The sequence below is a fragment of the Hylobates moloch genome, unplaced genomic scaffold, assembly GCF_009828535.3.
Source record: "Hylobates moloch isolate HMO894 unplaced genomic scaffold, HMol_V3 SCAFFOLD_3, whole genome shotgun sequence".
Lineage (NCBI taxonomy): Eukaryota > Metazoa > Chordata > Mammalia > Primates > Hylobatidae > Hylobates > Hylobates moloch.
The window spans coordinates 51,565,962-51,590,607 of record NW_026652278.1 but is presented as its reverse complement, the minus strand read 5'-3'; the positions used below and the strand labels follow the sequence as shown (position 1 = coordinate 51,590,607).

The 24,646-nt window shown below is 36.2% G+C and overlaps 1 long non-coding RNA gene across 1 annotated transcript in view; it reads left to right on the top strand.

Annotated features, from left to right (window-relative positions):
• Positions 1–24,646, top strand: part of LOC131382944 (uncharacterized) — a 105,221-nt gene that overhangs the window by 11,014 nt on the left and 69,561 nt on the right. The window contains exon 2 of the long non-coding RNA XR_009212572.1: positions 6,302–6,377. This is a non-coding gene — a long non-coding RNA (uncharacterized LOC131382944). The remainder of the gene's footprint in view (positions 1–6,301; positions 6,378–24,646) is intronic.

Sequence of the window (24,646 nt, the reverse complement as noted above, 5' to 3'; positions counted from 1 at the left end):
CATGTGAAGTTGTCAATAGTTTCGCTCTATCTCTGAAAGTAGTGAAATTATCCCTTGAGGCATCCAACTTTAATTATTGTATTCACCTCTCTAACTTTCCATCTTCTGTATTTTGGCCAAGAATTTCTATACAACCTGGTGTTTCACATTCCTATACCTTCAAGCAGATGTGTGTGTGTGTGTGTGTACACACACATAGTTAATATTTTGTCTTTTATAGTTTTTCTTGGTAGTGAAAATGATCTTGACTTCAAAAATACAAAAACTTAAACCCAAAAAAGTAAAATAACTTACCCATAAGAATACAGGTAGTTATGATAGAGGAAAACTAGAACTTGTGTTAACCTCTAGAGTTCTTGTCTTTATAAGAAGAGCCACTGCATCCATTAGTCATTTGCTGTGAATAAAGGATAGCAGTGGCCACAAGCATAGCAGGTGCAACTAATATGAGGGGTGGAAGTGTTGATAGTATGAACTACATTGTTTAGTGTTAAAGAGTAGAGGAAGAAGCAATCACAATTATCCGGTGATATTATTTGAAAACTACTCTTAAAGCATAGTTTATCTGTTTTCTGCTTTTTTTCAAAACACTGACTCCCCAGATAACTTGGAAATTCTATGGATTAGCTAATGTTCAATACTAATAAATGAATTCCAGAATAAGAGATGTCCATTTCCGAACTTACAACTAAAACCTGCAGTGATATGACATTATATGCATAGGCCTTGTAAGGTTTAATAAGAACATGTAAAAATGCTTGAGTTTAAAATAGTAGAGGAAAAGGAAAACCACAAAACAATAACAGTGACAGAAATGTGCTTCAAGTATAAGGGGAAAAATTCTAAAGACAGAATTATTGAATATTTAATTAGATGAAATAAATACTAGATCATGATATTTTTTTCAACTAGTCAATAGCAGCTCAAGCCATATGGAATACATGATATTCAACAGGGGCTAAGGATAGACATTAATATATGTATCCTTCAAAATTAAATAGTTTATTACCTATGAGTTTTCAATGCAGTTCTCTTTATCTTTCTTTAAAATCACAACTGGTCTTTTGCTTAATTGAAACATGAAATTATGAATAAATAGAGACAATCTCGGTAGATTCACTCAATGTCTACCATGGTCCATTAAACTACAAAACTATTCTTTGGACTAACGCTTTATTTCTCAATGTTTAAATTTTTGATTAAAAGTAGTTAAAGAATAAGAGAGGGAACTGCCATTAACAGAGTTATGGCATCCATATATTAGATTATTTTAGGATAGCTTAATTTTTACAGGAACATATGATGTGGGGCAGAGAAAAAGAAAAAAAAATAAGAGAAAATAGCAGTGAGACTTCAGCTGACAGGGGTGTAGTTGGGAACTGATGTTATGGGAGCCAATAAAAGATAATCATTGGAACATTGCCATACCATAAAGCTTTTATAAGGCACATTCTTTTTACTGTCACAATGGACCATGCACTGTGAGACTTGTTTTCTAAACTTAACTCATCACTGAAAGCCACATAGCTTGGGGAAGTGCTTAACCCTATTGCATCTTAGTGTTTTCATTAGCAAAATGATGACAGTGGAGTAGTGGGAATGTAAAATATTACCAAATTTTAAAGATTATATAATTTGTCTATTGAACAAGAGTGACTCATTGGATATTAATAGAAATTAACTTCATGATTTTCTTTCCTTTGCCCATTGTAGGCCACTCCGTGTGATACATTTTTTTCTTCTATCTTGGTTGAAATCTGAATCTATCCTCATCAACTTTTCTGATAAGTCTTTTGGAATAAAATTTTTAAAATTTATTGTATGCTCCTCAAAATATTTTATTCAAATAATACAATATAGAACCTTTTAAGTTGTACTTTCTTCTTGCTCCTGTGCTGGGTATACTTCAGGCTGGCTTCTGCACTGGGAAAAGGGCTAAAGTCTATTGGTCAGCTTCTGTTCTGTTTTCCTACTTAGAGTTTCTCCTGTTCCTCCAGTATTTAAAATGTAGTAATCTATTGCTTCTTTTTGGTTATGAGTTAAATCTGAAAGTTTCTCTGTAATAATACGTTACATGATGTAGAGATGATGTGTAGCTCTTATAAGAGCTTTCCATCATTGCTGATGATCTAGTTGAAAACCATCATTACCTTAATGTTGCTGAATGCAGATCCAGCGCCCAAACACCTAAAACTCCCGCAAAACTTACACATAAAATGTAGTACTCCCAGCATCTTTCTCTTGTGTTTACTCTCTCATTTGGCCCTTCTGAGAAGACTGTGGGCCAGATTCAACATAAACATTATTTGCTCTGATGAATGCTGAGTGGCAGCCTTCACCAAGCAGTGATATGATTTTACTATGCTGTCAGAGCAGCCAGTCAGTTACAGCCTTTCATGCTTTGGTTTTATTGAAATGAGTCAGACATCCATGCACAGTGTCATCAAAATTCCAAGATAAACATGTAAATCTCACCCAGTGGTCCTACCAAAGGCCTTTACCCAAGGCTTGAGCAGCGGGGAAAACATACTCTAATCTCTCCAGGGATGGATGGGATTCACAACATAAAGACATGACTTTCCAAAATTTGTCTTGTAATTTCTAGTTAACTCAGTCTGTCCAAGCTCTTTCATAGGCTTGAAGTCATTAAAGTTTAGCAAACCAACTCTTAGATAAGCTTTGGAACATTCTGGTGTGATGATATCACACTTCCCTTTGGATTGTGGGCATTGTTGGTGACTATTATCTTGTGACCTCAGCCAATACTAAGGTAGCAACAATTTTAACTTGCTTTTAAAACTGCACATTATTACTTTTACAGCTGTCAATTTGTTCTTTCTAGTAACAAATGCCAACAGTTGAAGTAATTTTTATTATTACTTCCTAAGGTTGCTGTTCTGATATTTATAAGCAGAAAGAAAAAGCATTTTTAGTAATATAGTAGATAAACTATTAGGGTGCCCAATTTTAAGTATCTCCCTCTTTGAGACTTTTAATGTCTTGTATCTTATTAAAGTTCTGAAAATATTTGCAATAAAGTTAGATTACTCCATTTAAGTTGATTTAACTTGTATTTCCTGAACTATTTTCATTATTCCTTTTTTAAAACTGCTCCTGACATCCTGCAGAATAATGTTGTTTCCATGGGGCAATAAACTGAGGATTTTCCACTCCTGATTAGTTTTCTGTATAAGGGCTATCTACGATACCTTAATTTCAATATTTGGGCTGAAAGTGTAGTAGTGGACAATTTTAATTTAGGTTTTAACTTTAACTCTGGACATCAAAATGGTATCATAGACAAATTAATTCAAGAGAAGATAGCATCTCCAAAATTTCACATTCAAAATTTTCTCCATCCCATGTTGTGAAGGATTAATACATGCATTTATTTAACTCCTTCACAAAATAATTACAGAGTTCCTACAAGTTGCTATATAATGAAGAAAATGTTGGTTGTAAATTTTAAACTCTGTAAGTATCTTGTAATTATTATAGAAAGACACTTAGGTTGAGAATGTCTGCAATCCAGTACTGATTACATATTGTGATCCAATAATACTTTTGGGTCCAATAATTATAATAAACATTTACTGAGAAATTATTATCAGGCAAGTACAGCGCTCAACACATATTATGCATTGTCTTATTGAATAATAATAATTATGATAATCATAGAATGGAAAGTGGTTATCATAGAATGTATATACTAGTATATCCTTAATTTACAATTTGGGGAATTGATATTCAAAGAGAACACGTAACTTTGCCAATGTCATATCATTGAAGAGTTCAGATAGAAGCATGCAGTAGTTACTAACATAAGAAACTACTCGGAAGTTAAGAGATGGAGGAAAATATTATTTGATGTTAATTTCACAACTGAATAGGTATGTATGGAATAGGATCAAGACTTTGTATGCAAAGCATGTCATGTGAGTGACAGTATAGAGAAAGGAAATGCCATAGTACACTGGAAGAACTGCATATTTTGGTAGCACTAAGCAAAAATTTTACCTGGGAAGAAGCAGGCACTGGCAAGGCTTTGGAAATGAGATATAATAAAACAGAATAATCCAGTTTTAAATAAAGTTAGTTTTCCAAATGAAAAAAAATTCCAATAAATGGTTAATTGGGGAAAGATTTGACCTTTCTATGGGGCGTTTCTTGGGATGTTTTGGCTCTCAGATAGCTTGTGAAGCATTACTAATATTTAGAGAGTAGGCACCAGGGATGTTAGACATCTTGCAAAGTGTTCAATAATCTGCACAAGGAAGAACATGTTCAAGAACTGCAGACATTTTAATATTCTTATATAATATCTATATCATAAAATTATTTGTTTTCATATGAATCTAGAATCAAACTTTTTAATAGCATATCTTTAATGCATAATTTTTCCCCACAAGAATATGACTTCAGTATAAATCAAGAGAAAAATAACCATTTATTTTCTTGAAGTTTTTACTAAACTTTATTTTCTAATTTCAGAAAATCACACTAATAGCAATGCCTCTTGTCATATTTAGTGGCTGATATGGTTTGTCTCTGTGCCTCCACTCAAATCTCATCTCAAGTTGTAATCCCCACATGTCAAGGGAGGGACCTGGTAGGAGATAATTGGATCATGGGTACGGTTCCTCCAATGCTGTTTTCATGATAGTGAGTGACTTCTAAGGAGATCTGATCTTCTCTCTCTCTCTCCTGCCACTGTGTAAGACATGTCTTATTTCCCCCTCATCTTCTGCCATAATTGTAAGTTTCCTGAGGCCATCCCAGCCGTGAGGAACTACGAGTCAATGAAACCTCTTTTCTTTATAAGTTACCCAGTCCAAGGTATTCTTTGTAGCAGTATAAAAATGGACTGATAAGAAAATTGGTACCAGGAGTCCAGTACTGCTTTAAAAATAACCTGAAAATATGGAAGCAATTTTGGAACTGGGTAACAGGCAGAGATTCGAACAGGAAGCCTCAGAAGAAGGCAAGAAGATGTGAGAAAGTGTGGAACTTCCTAAAGACTTGTTGAATGACTTTGATCAAAATGCTGATATTGATATGAACAGTGAAGTCCAGGTTGAGGTGGTCTCAGATGGATATAAATAATTTATTGGGAACTGGAGCAAAGGTCACTCATGCTATGCTTTAGCAAAGAGACAGGCTGCATTTTATCTCTGCCCTAGAGGTCTGTGGAACTTTGAACTTGAGAGAGATGGTTTAGAGTATCTGGCAGAAGAAATTTCTATGCAGCAAAGCCTTCAAGACGTGACCTAACTTTTTTAAAATCATATGATCATATGTATTCACAGAGATTATCTAAATTTGGAAGTTGTGTTTACAAGGGAAGCAGAGCATAAAAGTTTAAAGAATTTGCTGCCTGACCATGTGGTAGTAAAGAAAATCACATTTTCTGAGGAGAAATACAAGCCTGCTCAGAAATTTGCATAAATAAGAAGGAGCCCAATGTTTATCATCAAAACAATGGGGAAAACATCTCCAGGGCATTTCAGAGAGCTTCAGGTTATCCCCTCCCATCACAGGCCTGGTGGCCTAGGAGGCAAAAATGGTTTTGTGGGCTGGTCCCAGGGCCTTGCTGCTCTGTGCAGCCTTGGGACATAGCTCCTTGTATCCCAGCTGCTCCAGCTCCACCTGTGGCTAAAAGGAGCCAAGGTACAGATCAGACTGTTGTTTCAGAGAACAAAAGCCCCAAGACTTGGTGGATTCCATGTGGTGTTGGGCCTGTGGGTTGAGCTTTGGGAACTTCTGCCCAGATTTCAGGGGATATATAGAAACATCTGGAAGTCCAGACAGAAATCTGCTGCAGGGGCAGAGCCCTCATGAAGAACCTCTATAATAGCAATGCAGAGCAGAAATGTGGTGTTGGAGCCCCACCACAGAAACCCCACTGGGGCACTACCCAGTGGAGCTGTGAGAAGAGGGCCATCATCCTCCATACCCCAGAATGGTAAATCCACTGATAGCTTGCACTGTGCACCTGAAAAACCAGCTCATGAAAGTAGCTCTGGGGGCTGTACCCTGCAGAGCCACAACAGTAGATCTGCCCAAGGCCATGGGAGCTCACCCCTTGCATCAGCATACCCTAGATATGAGACATGGAGTCAAAGGAGATTGTTTTGAAGCTTTAAGATTTAATGAATGCCCTGCCAATTTTCAGACTTCCATAGGGTCTGAGACCTCTTTGTTTTGGCCAATTTCTCATATATGGAACAAGAACATTACCCAATGCCTGTACCCCCATTGTATGTTGGAAGTAACTAACTTGTTTTATTATTTTATCTTACAGACTCGTAGGTGATAAGGACATACCTTGTCTCAGATAAGACTTTGGACTTGGACTTTTGAGTCAATGCTAGAATGAGGTAAGATTTGGGGGGACTGTTGGGATGGCATAATTGCATTTTGAAATGTGAGAAGAACATGAGATTTGGGAGGGGCAGGAGTCAGAATGACATAATTTGATTCTATGTCCCAACCCAAATCTCATCTCAAATTGTAATCCCCATGTGTCAATGGAGAGACTTGGTAGGGTTAATTGCTTGAAGGGGGCAGTTTCCACATGCTGTTCTCATGATAGCGAGTGAGTTCTCATAAGATTTGACAGTTTAAATGTGTTCGGGAATTCCCCTGTCACTGTCTCTCCTGCCACCATGCAACATTTGTGTTATTTCCCCTTCCACTTCTGCCATGATTATAAGTTTCCTGAGGCCTTCCCAGCCATGTGAAACTGTGAGTGAAAGAAACTTCTTTTCTTTATAAATTATGCAATCTCAGATTTTTTTTATAGCAGTGTAAAAATGGACTAATACAGTTGCCTATGGAGGGTAACCAAATTTAATTGGTAGTATAACTTTTCCTTTGGTACAATTCCATATATAGAGATAATTATTTACCAATATATTATGACTTCTAATATGAACATATTGAAATGCACATCACTTGATAATAGTTACTCTTATTTCTCCTTAGGATTATGGTTAGAGTTGATTTTGTCCATTATACCAATTTATTTTTATGTTATATGTGTAACATATAAAATTCTTCCAGAACTTTATTTTAGAATAATAGAAAAGGTATTAAAAAAATAAGTACTAAGAAAAGGGGATATTGACTGTGATAAGGTACAAAGCTAGAAATATGATCTCAACATCCACAAAATGAAAAATACCCTAGGGATACCTCAATATTTATTCACCCTTTTCCCTCTAAACTGAAGTCTAAAAAGGATTTTTTTTCAGAGTGGCAATGTAGCCAATTTTAAATGCTCTGCTTTACAAATTTCATTGAAATTGTGAGAGCACGTAATGCAATTACAGCCAAGAAGATGTAAGAACTACCAGGTGAGGTATCTGGGCAAGAAGGTATTTCTAAGACAGAAATATTTATCACATATGGCTTTTTTTTCTTGCTATTTCATTTTTACTGTTTCCTTGCTGCAGTGTAGACATAATGCCAGAAGTTTTATCAAATATCTAGAACCAGCTACAAAATTTGCATTACCCAGTACAAATAAAAATGTGGGACTCTTGTTTAAAAATCAGGGGAAAATGTTCAGATAAATATAAAATATTTACTGAAAATACTTTGTTACTTTAAAATTTGATATGGGGGTAAAGTAATATATAAGTAACAATATAATGACAGAAAATAATATTACAGAGGACAAAAAATATTATTTCATTCATGACTTTTATAACAATAAATTGTAATGCTCTGTTAATGTGACATTTGATTATTTGATTCTTTGGACTAAATTTTCTGCAAATCAATTTACTTTGTCTTCTAAATATATACTTTTAGCAATTTCATTTTTAAGCAGTATAGTTGAAAGTGATGCCAGTTTCTTTGGACAAATGCAAGATCTAGATAATTTTTATAATTTCTAATTTTGGAAAGGATTTTTATGCTAATGCAATTGGTACTACAACTCTTAAATGTATTTTATAGAATGTAAAAATTTGTGGATAAGGTTCTGGTAACTTAGCTTAAAATATATATTTTAGCATATCTAGAGATGATGACACTAATAGAACTTTTTTTTTCTAAAAATATTTAACTCTTCAAAGAAATTATTTTGGGGTAAGTGTAAATTTAATTTTAAATATTAGTTTCTAAAATGGCATTTTATTGTTTTCTTTGCTATTTTCTTTAACTTTCTAGCTAGTACAACTGTTTTGTTTACAAGTTGCTCATTGCCCTCTGTGCCTAGCTTCTGAGCCTCTGTGCACACGGCCACACATCAGATCCCCTCTACTCATGCACGTGCTTTATTTCCTCATGGAATTCATTTACAAAATGCAGGTTCAAAGAAAAAATTGTTAAACATTTTAAAAGGGGGTTGATGTGGTTTGGCTGTGCCCTTGCAAAAATCTCGACTTGAATTATATCTCCCAGAATTCCCACGTGTTGTGGGAGGGATCTGGCAGTAGATAATTGTATCATAGGGGCGGCTCTTTCCTGTGCTGTTCTCATGATAGTGAATAAGTCTCACAAGATCTGATGGTTTTATCAGGGGTTTCCTCTTTTGCTTCTCCTCATTTCTCTCTTGCTACCTCCATGTAAGAAGGGCCTTTCACCTCCCACCATGATTCTAGGGCCTCTGTAGCTGTGTGGAACAGTAAGTCCAATTGAACCTCTTTTTTCTTCCCAGACTCAGGTATGTCTTTATCATCAGTGTGAAAATTGAATAATACAGTAAATTGGTACCAGGAGTGGGTCACTGCTAAAAAGATACCCGAAAAATGTGAAAGCGACTTTGGTACTGGGTAGCAGGCAGAGGTTGGAACAGTTTGGCAGGCTCAGAAGAAAACAGGAAAATGTGAGAAAGTTTGGAACTTCATAGAGATTTGTTGAATGACTTTGACAAAAATGCTCATAGTGATATGAACAATAAGGTCCATGCTGAGGTGGTCTCAAATGGAGATGAGAAACTTGTTGGGAACTGGAGCAAAGCTGACTCTTGTTATGTTTTAGCAAAGAGTCTGGTAGCATCTTGCCACTGCCCTAGAGATTTGTGGAACTTTGAACTTCAGAGAGATGATTTAGGGTATCTGGCAGAAAAAAATTTCTAAGTAGCAAAGCATTCAAGAGATGACTTGGGTGTTGTTAAAAGCATTCAGTTTTAAAAGGGAAACAGAGCATAAAGGTTTGGAAAATTTACAGCCTGACAATGTGAGAGAAAAGAAAAACCCATTTGCAGTGGAGAAATTCAAGCTGGCTGCAAAAATTTGCATAAGTAGCAAGGAATGTAATGTTAATCTCCAAGATCATGTGGAAAATGTCTCCAGACCGTGTCAGAGTGAGCGCTTCACAGCAGCCCCTCCCATCACAGGCCCGGAGGTTCAGGGGGAAAATGTCATTTCAAGGGCCAGGCCCAGGGTCCCCATGCTGTGTGCAGCCTAGGGACTTGGTGCCCTGTGTCCCAGCTGCTCCAGCCATGGCTGAAAGGGGTCAACATACAGCTCAGGCTGTGGCTTCAGGGTGGAAGCCCCATGCCTTGGCAGCTTCCATGTGCTGTTGAGCCTGCAAGTGCACAGAAGTCAAGAATTGAGTCTTGGAACCTCCACCTAGATTTTAGAAGATGTATGGAAATGCCCGGATGCAAAAGTTTGCTGCAGGGGCAGGGCCCTCATAAAGAACCTCTGCTAGGGCAGTGCAGAAGGGAAATGTGGGGTGGGAGCCTCCACACAGAGTCCTTACTAGGGCACTGCCTAATGGAGCTGTGAGAAGAGGACCACCATTCTCCGCCCCCCATAATGGTAGATACACTGACAGCTTACACTGTGGACCTGGAAAAGCCACAGACACTAAACGCCAGCCCCGTGAAAGCAGCCATGAGGAAGACTGTACCCTGCAAAGTCACAGGGGCAGAGCTGCCTGAGACCATGGAAACCTACCTCTTGCATTAGTGTGACCTGAATGTGAGACCTGAGGTCAAAGGAGATCATTTAGGAGCTAGGAGATCATTTTGGAGCTTTAAAATTTGACTGCCGTGCTGGATTTCAGACTTGCATGGGCCCTGTAATCCCTTTGTTTTGGCCAATTTCTCCCATTTGGAATGGCTATATTTACCCAATACCTGTACTCCCCTTTTATGTAGGAAGTAACTAGCTTGCTTTTGATTTTACAGGCTTGTAAGCAGAAGAGATTTGCTTTGTCTCAGATGAGACTTTGGGCTATGGAATTTTGGGTTAATGTAGAAATGAGTTAACACTTTGGGGGAGTGTTGGGAAGGCATGATTGGTTTTGAAATGTGAGGACATGAGATTTGGAGGGCCCAGGGATGGAATGATATGGTTTGGCTGTGCCCCCAACCAAATCTCAATTTGAATTGTATCTCCCAGAATTCCAACATGTTATGGGAGGGACCCGGGGGAGGTTATTGAATCATGGAGCCTAGTCTTTCCTGTACTATTCTCGTGATAGTGAATAAGCCTCAGGAGATCTGATGGGTTTATCAGGGGTTTCTTCTTTTGCTTCTCCTCATTCTTTCTTGCCGCTGCCATGTAAGAATTGCCTTTTGCCTCCCATCATGATTCTGAGCCCTCCCCAGCCATATGGAACTGTAAATCCAATTAAACCTCTTTTTCTTCCCAGTCTCAGGTATGTCTTAGCAGTGTGAAAATGGACTAATACAGGCATTAAACCAAGAACAAAGTTTCTTCTGAGTGTAGGGACTTCTCTGATTACATAAGAGGTTTAACCCATAAAATTGACCTTGAGAATATTTTTGTCATAAAAATGTATATATTTAAGGTATACAATGTGATATTTTGATATACATGTACATTGTAAAATGATATCTATAATCAAGGTCATTAACTTATCCATCTTCTCACATAGTCACAATTATGTGGGTGTGTGTGGTGAGAACACTTCAGATCTACTCTCTTACCAAATTTCAAATATACAATACAGTATTATGAACTATAGTCACAGATATTTTTAAAGCACAGTGGGAGAGAGTCACATGCTAATATTAATGGAGCTGAAAGTAGAATTTGGGTTCCTTGAAGTAACAATGGAGTCACAATGCCACTCTCCACAGCGAATCCTTGCCTTTTAATTAGGTCATAAACAAACAAAGAAAAGAAATAAAATAACTAAATGATTAAATTACTCTTTTTATTGTACTTTTTGCATTGAATATATTACTAACAGCCACTGAATGAATTATCCAGATTAATTACACTAATTAACTATATTGTGTTGTGCCAAGTAACAGATTTTAAAATACAGAATGGGTGGTCAATAAGAGATTGGGCTCCAGGCATTTGTTAACTTTACTATTAAAGTCTCAAGTGCTGGTCAGCTTTTTGATGCACATGTAAACTCTTCAAACATTTCAGAAAAACTTTCATACAATGACCATTGAGCCACAGACTACGTGCTGACTGAGCTGCAGTATTAGAAGTAAAACAAAGAAGTAAATCAGAATTGCCTTCTTATTTATTTTATTGATTTCATCCAAGTATTGTGTGAAAGAAAAAAACAACATCATATGAGGAACAGTCACTTTACCAGCAGAGAAGGAAAGGAAAACCACTTTGTTAAACACTCAAGTTGTGGAGGAACACTCAGTCAGTGGCATACAATAAAAATTCAGTGTGATTTCTTTATAAACTTTAATGGTTCAACAATATTGCCTCTGTATGCCAAATAGAAGCTGTTATAAGCAGCTGTGATGAGACACCCTTTACAGGGAAAAAAAAAGTTTATGATCTAAAGCCTCTCTCTAGCACTTTCTGTCAAGATTTATCTGCTTAAATGGGATATTTCAGCCATAATGAAATAAAAAATGATACTTCTCCAATCTGATGCTGTCGTTTTCAATTCCCTCCATGGAATGATCATTTACTTAAAGGCTACCGGGGTGGGGGTAGAAGAAAAACAGACATTGCCTGGACAACATTTCTACCTGTGGTTACTAATCAAAGAAATTGTCTGGAAGTAAATGAGTAGGACATTTACTACGTTTCTGATGAAAGTGCACTGCTAAAGAAACACTGAAAACTGCTAGGAAGTGTTTGTAAGGCTTCAATTCCCAGGTCATTTGCTGGAACACTGAACTCAATGCAACAAGGAATAGAGAAAACTGCTCTGCATCCATGAAAGGCATTTCCTTATGGTCCATCTCAAATGTGGCCACAGAAAAAAATACAAAATGAGGTTTGTCCCAAAGAAGAGATCCAGGAGCTGTGAAGGAGATGGGGACAAAAAAAAGAAAAAAAAAAATCATTCCATAGATCAGAACCAGAGACAGAGCCACCCAAGAACTTGACTCCTCTGCCAAAATGAGGAAGAAGCAAAAGCAGAAACCCCTGATAAACCTATCAGATCTCGTGAGACTTATTCATTATCACAAGAATAGCATGGGAAAGACAGGCCCCCATGATTCAATTACTTCCCCCTGGATTCCTCCCACAACACGTGGGAATTCTGGGAGATACAATTCAAGTTGAGATTTGGGTTGGGACACAGCCAAACCATATCAATCAGTTTCATTTTTTCCCTGGTAGTAAAAATTCACCACCCCAGACTGGCTCGCATATAGAACAGGTCATGAGACACAGTTCTGGTCAAGGAAATGTGAGGAGTTACAAGGTGGGGCTCCAGGCTGAAAAAGTAAGGAATTGGTCCTGTTGACTTGCTCCTGTTATCATTTCTTTTTCCCATGAGGCTTCAGCCTTCTCCTATCTTAATTAAAAGCTTGATGTCTAATGGAGCCAGAGCACTCTTGTAAGCTTGAGAGAAAGTCCTATACATTAAGGATGGCAGAGTATAAAGTTGAAGGAACCTGACTCTCTGTGAGGATTGTGGGATCTCTGTTCAGAATTGGACTGCTGAACTCTAAAATGAGGAAAATAAACTGATTATTTAGTGGAGCCAAATCTTGTAGGGGTTGAAGTTTTTCACAGCCAAACACTGATATCTTAAACAATATACCAAGCAATCAGCAAAAGCGAGAAAATGATCTATTGAACAGAAGTTTCATGCATTCATTCAAGTCTCGATATGGAGCGTCTACCTTTTGCCAAATAATTGCCCTAGGAACTGAACTTGGGTCCTTGAGGGAGACTGACACTTTGCCTTCAAAGATGTTCATTCTGAGAATCAGGATTCATGCATAAGTGCAGTTCAAAGCAGGCTGATAAAAGTTTCCATAAAAAATGATATTATACTAAAGATATAGGAATGTTTTCATCTCCTTAACATACAGCTAGTGAAAAAGAAAACATTTGTTCAACATTTGGCCAGGGAATTGGACAAAGCTCAGTTTATGGTGAGTTTATGTGCCATATTAAAGTGTTTTAGTGACTGATTTCCCTGATACTGTTGAAAAACGTGTTTAATTTCACCAAATTATCTTTTAACTACTAAATACTATATGTGTGTAAATAATAAAGCCAAAATAAGTATTTCTGCCATGACATTTGCCATCTCTTAATTTATAAATTGTTTTTAAAAAATTATTGAATATCTCTGTTTTCACTAAGACTCATGTATGTCTTATTTAGCTGTTTGCTTTTCTTGTTTGTTTGCTTGTTTATTCATTTATTTATTTAAATACCAGATGTTTTGATGGATTGCTTTTTATGGATTTTATATTTTACTCCAAGATCTGGTAAAATAAACAAGCTTAATTTTGTAATACAGATGTTTTTCTAAAACTTTATGTGTGAGCCACACTCCCACTTTTAGCAAATTTAACAAGTTATTAAGTACAGTGGGAGACTTCACTATTGAAGGAAAACCATATTTTAGTCCTTTGATGAAATAATAGACAGCTAACATCTATATAGACACTGTGACTCAATAGCTAAGTGTTTTTACACGTTCAATTATTAACTGAACTTAGGACATATTAATTCATCATAGTTATATAAATAAAACTTAAATATAATGTACTAGTTTATGACAGATGTGGTATGGCTAGATACTTATAAATATGCTCAATAGTTAAGGAGACTATGTCGAAGAAGAAGGCTCTTTAGGAAGCACTGGAAAAGTGCTTGCTCAGTACTTTCAGCTTTCTGAAATCTTTAAATGACTAATCTAGGAAATTTTTTTTTCGAACAAAATACGATGAAATATAAATACTAAAAGTAGCACTCTAAAATGATTATTGGGCTATATTTCTAAAATTTATACTATTATCACTGAACACAAATCAAATGGTTAAGAATAACGTGTGAATTTTACAATAAAGCAATGACTAAATGATACAAATCATGAAATAGCTGAACAGTTCTTCTTTTAGATATAAATCATGTTATCTGGAAGAGTGATAATATCTGGCATCTACTGGCAAAGGTCTGGTAAACAATTTATCTGATGGAGTGTTTAGCTCTTTTGCTACTTTTAATTTTTTAATATCCATGTAATTTAAATAATTGTTCCCGAGACTCTCTTCCTTAAACCCTAGGCAAGTTACTAAATGGTGTCATGCACTGTGCTTTCTGGTTACTGTGATTCAATTGTGGGAAAGCAAAGTCTATGTTTATTGACTCACTTTCATTCTCTCTAAAATAAGTAGTTTGAGTTTGCACTGTGTTCCTTAACCATTCACAGGATATAAGGCAATGTGCTAGTGTCCAAAAAATGAGATAACTATGGAATCTCTTCTTGGAACAGACTCAATAGTTAGGTTGTTAGTAGTGCAGGTTCCTGTGTGCCACTTCATAACGATGCTAAAATATTGCAGTATATGATGGGATAATAAAAATTTATCTGAGAAGAATTTTATCCACGTTTAATGCTATTCTCAAATAATCTGCATGAATGAGGGATAAGAAAACAGGAACTTATATAGAAACACAGTATATCTAAACAATCTTCTAGTAAAATCAGTCTGGTAATGTTGGATATTACTGTGTTATTTTGCTGAATTGGGGTTCAATTTTGAATCCAGAACTGAATTTCTCTGGGAAAGTGATGCTACTCTGACTACATGTGCTATTTTAGGCTTCTCTTTCTACCCTTTCTCTCAAAATAACTCAGTTTCTCCTCTAGATACATACTATATAGTTTAAAATAAATATTTGCTTGAAGGAGTATAAAACTATTAGTCTGCCTTCAGTGATTTGTTTTTAACCTGAATTTTTACAATGCATTGATCTATTCTAGTCTTGGATCCTTGATATTTCTAGGGCTCTATGCAAAATATACATGACTTTGACATGCAGAATGAATATAAAAAGAAATTTTACTTGGGAAGAAATTTGCAAAGCACTGATAAGTCTCCTTCCTGTTTCATTATTTTATAATTGCTTTTGTATGAAACGAATTCACAGAAGCCTGACATGCTGTAGGGAAAATCTGTTGAGAAAAAACTAAAGATTAAAAATAATAACATTATACATACAGAATTCATTGCTCAATTAGAGCCACAATCTCCACGTATATATTCAGCTTTACAATGTTACTCATGAATATGCAACCCATGATATATTAAGATTGTCACTGATCTCTAACTTCTGAAGTGTTTGTTAAAACTTAGAAATAGTACCTCTTAAAAAATAGTATTCAGTCATATGTGGAATCCTAGAGTAAAGAAAACTGAAATCTTGTTCAAGGGTTTAGAAAGAATTCATTTAAACACATACGGTTTTACACTGATCTGGTCACTACTTCTAATTTCAACTTTAAGCAAATTTTTTTAATTACTTGACTTGCCTGGTACCAGTTAATTGGGTTTTGCTGATGAAAATGGAGACCATCTGTACCTATACAGATTAACTATCAGGTTAAATAATGAAGGTCACCTTTGTCAACATGACTTCACTATTTTATCAAATAAATTCTTCTTAAGAAGATATGACTTATTTATTTATTTATTTATTTATTTATTTATTTATTTATTTGAGACGGAGTTTTGCTCTGTTGCCCAGGCTGGAGTGCAGTGGCACCATCTCGGCTCACCGCAACCTCCGCCTCCCGGGTTCACACCATTTTCCTGCTTTTCAGCCTCCTGATTAGCTGGGACTACAGGCGCCCGCCACCACGCCCGGCTAATTTTTTTGTATTTTTAGTGGAGACGGGGTTTCACTGTGTTAGCCAGGATGGTCTGGATCTCCTGACCTTGTGATCCACCTGCCTCGGCCTCCCAAAGTGCTAGGATTACAGGCGTGAGCCAGCACGCCCGGCAAGATGTGACTTTTAATCAACAAGTAACTTCACTTTTTACTTTATGAAATTTCCGAAAATTAATTTATTTGAATAATAGCTTGTTCACCTGAACAACTTGCTTATCAAACAATGGTTAACTTTTCAAGATCTCTGCATTCAAAGAACCACCTTGAATCATTAGAATCACCTTAAATCCCTATCTCAATTTTTTTTTTTTTTTTAATTCGAGATGGAATCTTGCTCTGTCACCCAGGCTAATGTGCAGTGACGCAATCTTGGCTAACTGCAAACTCTGCCTCCTAGGTTTAAGCAATTCTCCTGCCTCAGCCTCCTAAGTAGCTGGGATTACAGGCATGCACCACCACACCCGGCTAATTTTTTTGCATTTTTAATAGAGATGGGGTTTCACCATGTTGGCCAGGCTAGTCTCGAACTCCTGACCTCATGATCCTCCTGCTTTGGCCACCCAAAGTGCTGGGATTACAGGCATGAGCCACCACACCTGGCCTCTATCTCAATTTTTAAAATTTCATTAAAATTGCCATATACATACAATATAGGAGGTATTTTTATTACAACACTGACAGCCAACAAAACTGAGGGAAATGATCAGTGCTTTGGAAACCTCAACTGAGGCTCCAAACGGTTGAAGTAAAGAGGTAAGATTTTTGGATATCTAACTATATAATTAATGTTTTAAAGAACTCTGATGATAAGTGAGTAAGTTAATTTAAAAAAATAATTTTGGGGCTGGCACGGTGGCTCACGCCTGTAATCCCAACACTTTGGGAGGCCGAGGTGGGCAGATCACAAGGTCAGGAGTTCAAGACCAGTCTGGCCAATATGGTGAAACTCCTCTCTACTAAAATTACAAAAATTAGCTGAACGTGGTGGCGTGTGCCTGTAGTCGCAGCTACTAGGGAGGCTGAGGCAAAAGAATTGCTTGAATCCAAGAGGCGGAGGTTGCAGTGAGCCGAGATCGTGCCACTGCTCTCCAGCCTGGGCGACAGAGCGAGACTCGGTCTCAAATAATAATAACAATAAATTTTTGTAAACACTGGATCTTCCTGTGTGGCCCAGGCTTGTCTCAGAATCTTGGGCTGAAGCAATCATTCTGCATAGCCTCCCAAAGTGCTGGGATTACAGGTGCGGCCTTTGATTTTCCAAGTTAACAGTTCTATAGTAATAACACAGAAGAGGTTGAGTGGGAGCATTAAAGCTTTTAAACTGTATGAATACTATTGTGAATTCCTGTATTGTCATGGAAACCAAGAACTTATTTTCAAAGAGATTCTGTGAAACAATGAAAGAAGAAAGGAAGGAAAACAGAACAAAAGAGAGACAAAGAGAACAAAAGAAAATTATTTTTTAAGACTATGCTTTCAAAAATCCTTGATTTTTAGAATTTAGATTTTCTGAATTGGTAAATACATGGGAATGACATATTTTTAGAAATAAAAAGAACAGTATTTGGGGGACTAATCAGATTAACTATAGCATAGTACAATTAGTAAATACTTCAATGATAATTGAATTCACTCTATTAAAATTACAGGTATGTAATGATTTCCATTGGTGTGCTGGAGCTGGCATATACCATCCAACCAGAGCTAATTGTTAAAGTTTTAGGAAGTTTCTGAGCTGATTTTAAAACTTAACCATTATTAAAATTATATTATATAAACATATTTTAATAAATTATATCTAAAAATAAAATATATACTTAAAATTTATTGTTTTAATTATTTTATGTTTTGCAATTATTTATGCTTCTGAGGTTACTTATGTTCATCATACCTGAGTGGTGAAAATACTATGTAATGGTATGCTACTTCTCCCAACTTCATGCAGAAACAACATCAGAAACTTGAAATGGCAACAGTGGGAGTACTTACAGTACGCAAATTGGCAAACTGTTTAAATGGGGGCTTAATTTTCTATTTTGTTATTTATTCAGAATTAAGCCTATCATGAGAAAAATTATTTATAATACAGGTTAAAAACAAAAGTATGTTGTGTCTGCAGCAATCACATTTTGAATAACGTACACAAAAAGTTTTATTTCAGTATTCTAGAACTACTCTCTGATTCATAAATAAGTCATTCACATCATTGGTGGACAAGAGACATTCTGGCATAGTACTTCTCCTTTGTCTTACTAATTAATGTAAAGGGGAATATCAACCAGTATTCTTACCAAAACTACATATGTTCATTAATTGTAACAGTAGTTTCTCTATGAATACAATTATCTGGTAGGAACAATGAAAGCCAATTGTAAGTATCAATTAGCTCTATGCAATTTACAATAAAGAGTATTATAGATTTTTTTTTGTTAAATCATATTATGCTTTTTATTCAGTAAAATTTATAATGAATGCACATGTATTAATATACTTTCCATTTTATAACAAAATATAACACTTTATAATCATCTTTTATAATGAATATGATAGTTTTTTCCAAATTTATAATAAACATATTTTTTCAATTGCCAGTTAATAAACATTTGCTACCACCCTACTAACTTTAACCCAGATGTTGTTTGCTAATTAAAAAATATATATATATTACTTAGTTAAGTTGGATACTGTTTTTATCCTTGAAAATGTTTACCGAGCAAAGTAGTGTGCTGATATACAGTGATGACAAAGACAGCAATCCCACTTCTCTTTCTCAGACTTTTGCTAAATGGAGATTGTTCGATAGCAAACAATGATATTCTACTATGATAAAAGCAAGAGATGTTGAGAGTACTATGGGAGAACGTTGCATATACAATTAATGATAAATAACAACTCAGAAAATACCATGAAGAAAATTATATTCATGCTAAGACTTGATGACTGTAAGTCAAACTAACGTGAAGGGAAAGAATGTTTTAGAAAAGGAAAATAACAATGTTTTCAATATAACATTTATTTATGTGACAATTTTTTTTTCTTTTTTTTCCTATTCCAACCTGTGTTTTATGATCATGGGGTACCTATGCAGATTTCTTATATTGGTAAATTGCGAATCATTGGGGTTTGGTGTACAAATGATTGCATCACCCACGTAGTAAGCATAGTACCTAACAGGTAGTTTTTTGACCCTCACCCTCATCCACCCTCCAAACTCAAGAAGGCCTCAGTTTCTGATGTTCCCCTCTTTGTGTCTCTGTGTGCTCAATGTTTAGCTCCTACTTATAAGTGAGAACCCGAGATATTTGGTTTTCTGTTCCAGCATCAATTCACTTAAGATTATGGCCTCCAGCTCCATCCAGGTTGCTGCAAGGGGCATGATTTTGTTCTTTTTTATGGCTGCTCAGTAGTCCATGGAATAAATATACCACATTCTCTTTATTCAATCCACCATTGATGGGCATCTAAGTTGATTCCATGTCTTTGCTATTGTGAATAGTGCTGTGAGGAGCATAAGAGTTCATATGTCTTTTGGTAGAATAATTTCTTTTCCTTTGGGTATATACCCAGTAATGGGATTGCTGGGTCAAATGGTAGTTCTGTTTTAAGTTCTGTGAGAAATCTCCACACTGCTTTCTGCAGAGGCTGAACTCATTTTTATTTCCACCTGCAATGTATAAGTCCTCCCTTTTCTCTGCAATCTTGACAATATCTATTATTTTCTGACTTTTTAAATACCAGCCATTCTGACTTGTGTGAGATAGTATCTCATTGTGGTTTTGATTTGCATTTCTCTAATAATTAGTGGTGTTGAGCATTTTTCCATATGCTTATTGGCTGCTGGTATGTCTTCTTTGGAGAAGCATCCGTTCATGTCCTTTGCCCAATTTTTAAATGGGGTTGTTTTTTGCTTCTTAAGTTCCTTATAGATTCTGGATATTAGTCTTTCGTCCAATGTATAGATTGCAAATATTTTCTCCCAATCTGTACGTTGTCTATGTATTCTATTGATAGTTTCCTTTGCTGTGCAGAAACTCTTTAGCTTAATTACGTCCTGTTTGCTTTTTTGTTTTTGTTTTTGTTGCAATTGTTTTTAGAGAATTCATCACAAAATCTTTGCTAGGTCCTATATGCAGAATGGTAATTTATAGGTTTTCTTTTAGAATTTTTATAGTTTGATGTCTTACTCACATCTTTAAAGATTCAAGTATTTAATACATCTTGAGTTGATTTTTGCACATGGTTGTAAGGAAGAGGTCCTATTTCAATCTTCTGCATATGACCAGCCAGTTATCCCAGCACAATTTGTTAAATAGGAATTCCTTTCCCCATTACTTGTTATTGTGAATTTTGCAGCAGATCAGATGGTTATAAATGTGTGGATTTATCTCTGGCTTCCTTACCTGTTCCACTGGTCTATGTGTCTGTCTTTGTGTCGGCCCAGTACTTTTTAAGTTACTGTAGCCTTGTAGTATAGTTTCAAGTAGGGTATTGTGATGCCTCTAACTTTGTTCATTTTGCTTAGGATTGCTTTGATGATTTCTGCTCTATTTTAGTTCTATATGAATTTTAGAATATTTTTTCTAATTCTGTGAAAAATGACATTGGTAGTTTAACAGGAATAACATTGAATCTGTAAATTGCTTTGGCCAGTATGGCCATTTTACCAATATTGATTTTTTTCTATCCATAAGCATTTGTTTTGTTGTCTCTGGTTTCTTTCAACAGTGTTTTGTAATTCTTGTTGTAGAGATCATTCATCTCCCTGGTTAGCTGTACTCTTAAATATTTTAGTCTTTTATTTTGGCTATTGTGAATGTGATTGCATTCTTGATTTGGTGCTCAGCTTATATATTATTGAGGTAAAGAAATGCTACTGATTTTTGTATATTGATTTCGCATCCTGAAACTTTACTGAAACTGTTTATTAGTTCTAGGAACCTTTGGGCAGAGACTATAGGATTTTCCTAGGTATGAAATTATGTTACCCATAAATAGAGATAGTTTGACTTCCTCTCTTCCTAATTGGATGTATTTTACTTATTTTTCCAGCTAGGACTTCCCTTATTATGTTGAATAAGAGTGGTGAGAGTGAGCATCCTTGTCTTGTTCCCATTCTCCGAGGGAATGCTTCCAGGTTTTACCCATTCAGTATGATATTAGCTGTGGGTTTGTCATAGATAGCTCTTATTATTTTGAGGTATTTCCTTCAATCCCTAGTTTATTGAGAGTTTTTAACATGAATGGGTGTTCAGTTTTATCAAAAGCCTTTTCTGCATCTATTGAGATAATCATTTGGTTTTTGCCTTTAGTTCTGTCATGTGATGAATCACTTTATTTGCCTGTGTTGAACCAACTTTGGATCCTTGAGATGAAGCCTAAATGATCGTGATGGATAAGCTTTTTGTACTGCTGGATTCAGTTTGTTAGTATTATGTTGAGGATTTTTACATCAGTGTTCATCAAGGATATTAGACTAAAGTTTTCTTTTTTGTTGTATCCCCGCCAGATTTTGGTATCAGGATAATGCTGGCCTCACAAAATGAGTTAGGGAGGTTTCTCTCTTCCATGATTTTTTTGAATAATTTCAGTAGGATTAACAGGATTTCTTTATATATCTACCAGAATTGTGGTGTGAATTTTTCTGGTCCAGGGCTTTTTCTTACTGGTAGGTTTGTTATTACTGATTCAATTTTGAAACATATTATTGGCCTTTTCAGGATTTTAATTTTGTCCTGGTTCAATCTTGAGAGGTTGTATGTTTACAGAAATTGATTCACCTCTTCTAGATTTTCTAGTCTGTGTTTATAGAAGTGTTCAAAATAGTCTATCATGTTCTGCACATGAAGGGGCTCCCGACTACCTGTAATTAATGCCAAACACTACTAAGAAAGAAAAAGGTGTCAATCCTAACTGGAGATGACTGTATCACACAGCCTTAAGACTATTTCAATGGATCTGTGGTAAGGTCAACTTTTCATGTCTTATTGTGTTTATTTGTATTTTCTCTCGTTAATCTAACTAGTGGTCTGTCAGTCTTATTTATTCTTTCAAATAAATAACTTTTGTTTTCTTTGATATTTTGTGTGAATTTTTTGCATCTGATTTCATTCAGTTCATCTCCAATTTCGGTTACTTATTTTATTCTGCTTGTTTTGGGGTTGGTTTGCTCTCATTTTTTTAGTTCCTTTGTGGGTGATGTTAAGTGTTTAATTTAATATCTTTTTAACTTCTTGATGTAGGTGATTAGCACTATAAACTTTCTCCTTTGTGCGGCTTTAGCTATGTCCCAGAGATTATGATATGTTGTATTTTTATTTTTATTCCTTTCAAATTTTTTTTTTATTTCTTCCTTAATTTTATTCTTCACATAAAAGTCATTCAGGAGCAGGCTGCTTTGTTTTGTTTTTAATTATCAAACTTTAATTAATAGACTAATCTTATTAAATAAACAATAAGACAGCTAATCAAATTACACTTTAAAAAATCCAGCAGGGCCAGGCGCAGTGGCTCACCCACGTAATCCCAGCACTTTGGGAGGCTGAGGTGGGCAGATCACGAGGTCAGGAGATCAAGACCATCCTGGCTAACACGGTGAAACCCTGTCTCTACTAAAAATACAAAAAAATTAACCAGGCGTGGTGGTGGGCACCTGTAGTCCCAGCTACTCAGGAGGCTGAGGCAGGAGAATGGCGTGAACACGGGAGGTGGGGCTTGTAGTGAGCCGAGATTGCGCCACTGCACTCCAGCCTGGGCAACAGAGTGAGACTTTGTCTCAAAAAAGAAAAATCCAGCGGAGCAAATCTAATAGACCAAATATGTTTATCTCCTCCCAAACAGACACTTGATTTAAAAAGATAAACCAAAACAGAGTGTACACCACAAGGAAACATGGTCCATACATATATTGTCAAATAATTCTGCAGAATCCTTCAGGAAAGAAAAAGAAAGAGGTTCTTAGAAATTTAGAAAGCAGTATAACCACCCAGACTGGCAGGTAAATCTACCAGATGTTCTGCACATGAGAGGGCTCCCAACTACCTGTAATTAATGCCAAACACTATTAAGAAAGAAAAAGGTGTCAATCCTAACTGTAGGTGACTGTATCACACAGCCTTAAGACAAAGAAACCATCCTTTTCCAAAACAACAGACATGAACAGAGGCAAGGAGCTAGAGAACAGGGCTCCCTCAGCAGACAGATAGAAAGCAAGCTTACGTTTGCAGTGCCCTTGGGATAATAAATTTGCCTTCTCTGCCCCTGGCAAAGAGAGGATTGATCAAGTGAAAGAACCCATAACAGCTCCTCCAGGCACATATAGTTGTATGGTTTTGAGAAATCGTAATTTCCATGTAATTGTATGGTTTTGAGAAATCTCAACATTAATTTCTATTTTTATTGTGCTGTGGTCCAAGAGTGGGGTTAGTATGATTTGAGGTTTTTTGAATTTGTTTGGAAAATTTCTTTACGGCTGAGTGTGTGGTCAATCTTAGAATATGTGCCATGTGCAGAGGAGAAGAAAGTGCAGTCGATTATTGAGTGGAGTATTCTTTAGGTGATTGTTAGGTCTATTTGGCCAAGTGTCAAGTTTAGCTCCTGAATATCTTTGTTAGTGCTCCACCTCAATGATCTAACACTGTCAGTGGGGTGTTGAGGTCTCCCACTATTATTGTGTGGTTATTTAAGTCTCTTTGTAAATCTGTGAGAACTTGTTTTATGAATTTAGGTGCTCCAATGTTTGTGTGTGTGTGTGTGTGTGTGTGTGTGTGTGTGTGTGTGTATACACATCTTCTCATTGAATTGAACCCTTTATTATTATGTAATGCCCTCCTTTGTCCCTTTTGCTTGTTATTGGTTGAAAGTCTGTTTTGAGTAAAATATGAATAGCAATTCCTATTCTTTATTGTTTTCCATTTGCGTGATAGATCTTTCTCCATCCTTTACTTTGAGCCTATGGGTATAATTTCATGTGAGATGGATATCTGGAAGACAGCATACAGTTGGGTCTTGATTTTTTATTCAACTTGCCACTCTGTGGCTTTTTTATTTATTTATTTATTTTTCAGACAGTCTCACCTTATCGCCTAGGCTAGAGTGCAGTGGTGCAGTTCAGGCTCACTGCAAACTCCGCCCCCCAGGTTCAAGTGATTCTCCTGCCTCAGCCTCCCGAGTAGATGGAATTACAGGCACCTGCCACCACACCCAGCTAATTTTGTATTTTTAGTAGAGACAGAGTTTCACCATGTTAGCCAGGCTGATCTCAAACTCCTGACCTCAAGTGGCCCACTGGCCTCGGGCTCCCAAAGTGCTGGGATTACAGGCGTGAGCCACCACACAGGGCCTGTAGCTTTTAAATGCAGCATTAGGCAATTTACATTCAGGGTTACTATTGATATGTAAGAATTTCATCCTGTCATTGTGTTGTTAGTTATTTGTTATGTAGACTTGATGGTATAGTTATTTTACATTGTCAATGGTCTGTGTACTTCAGTTTGTTCTTGTGGTGACTCTGGCCTTTAGAGTTGCCAGAGTTCTTGCATAGTGTTTTTCTCTTTGTGGGCTGAAGTTCCTTTAATCATTGAATTTGCTGTCTTTGGGAT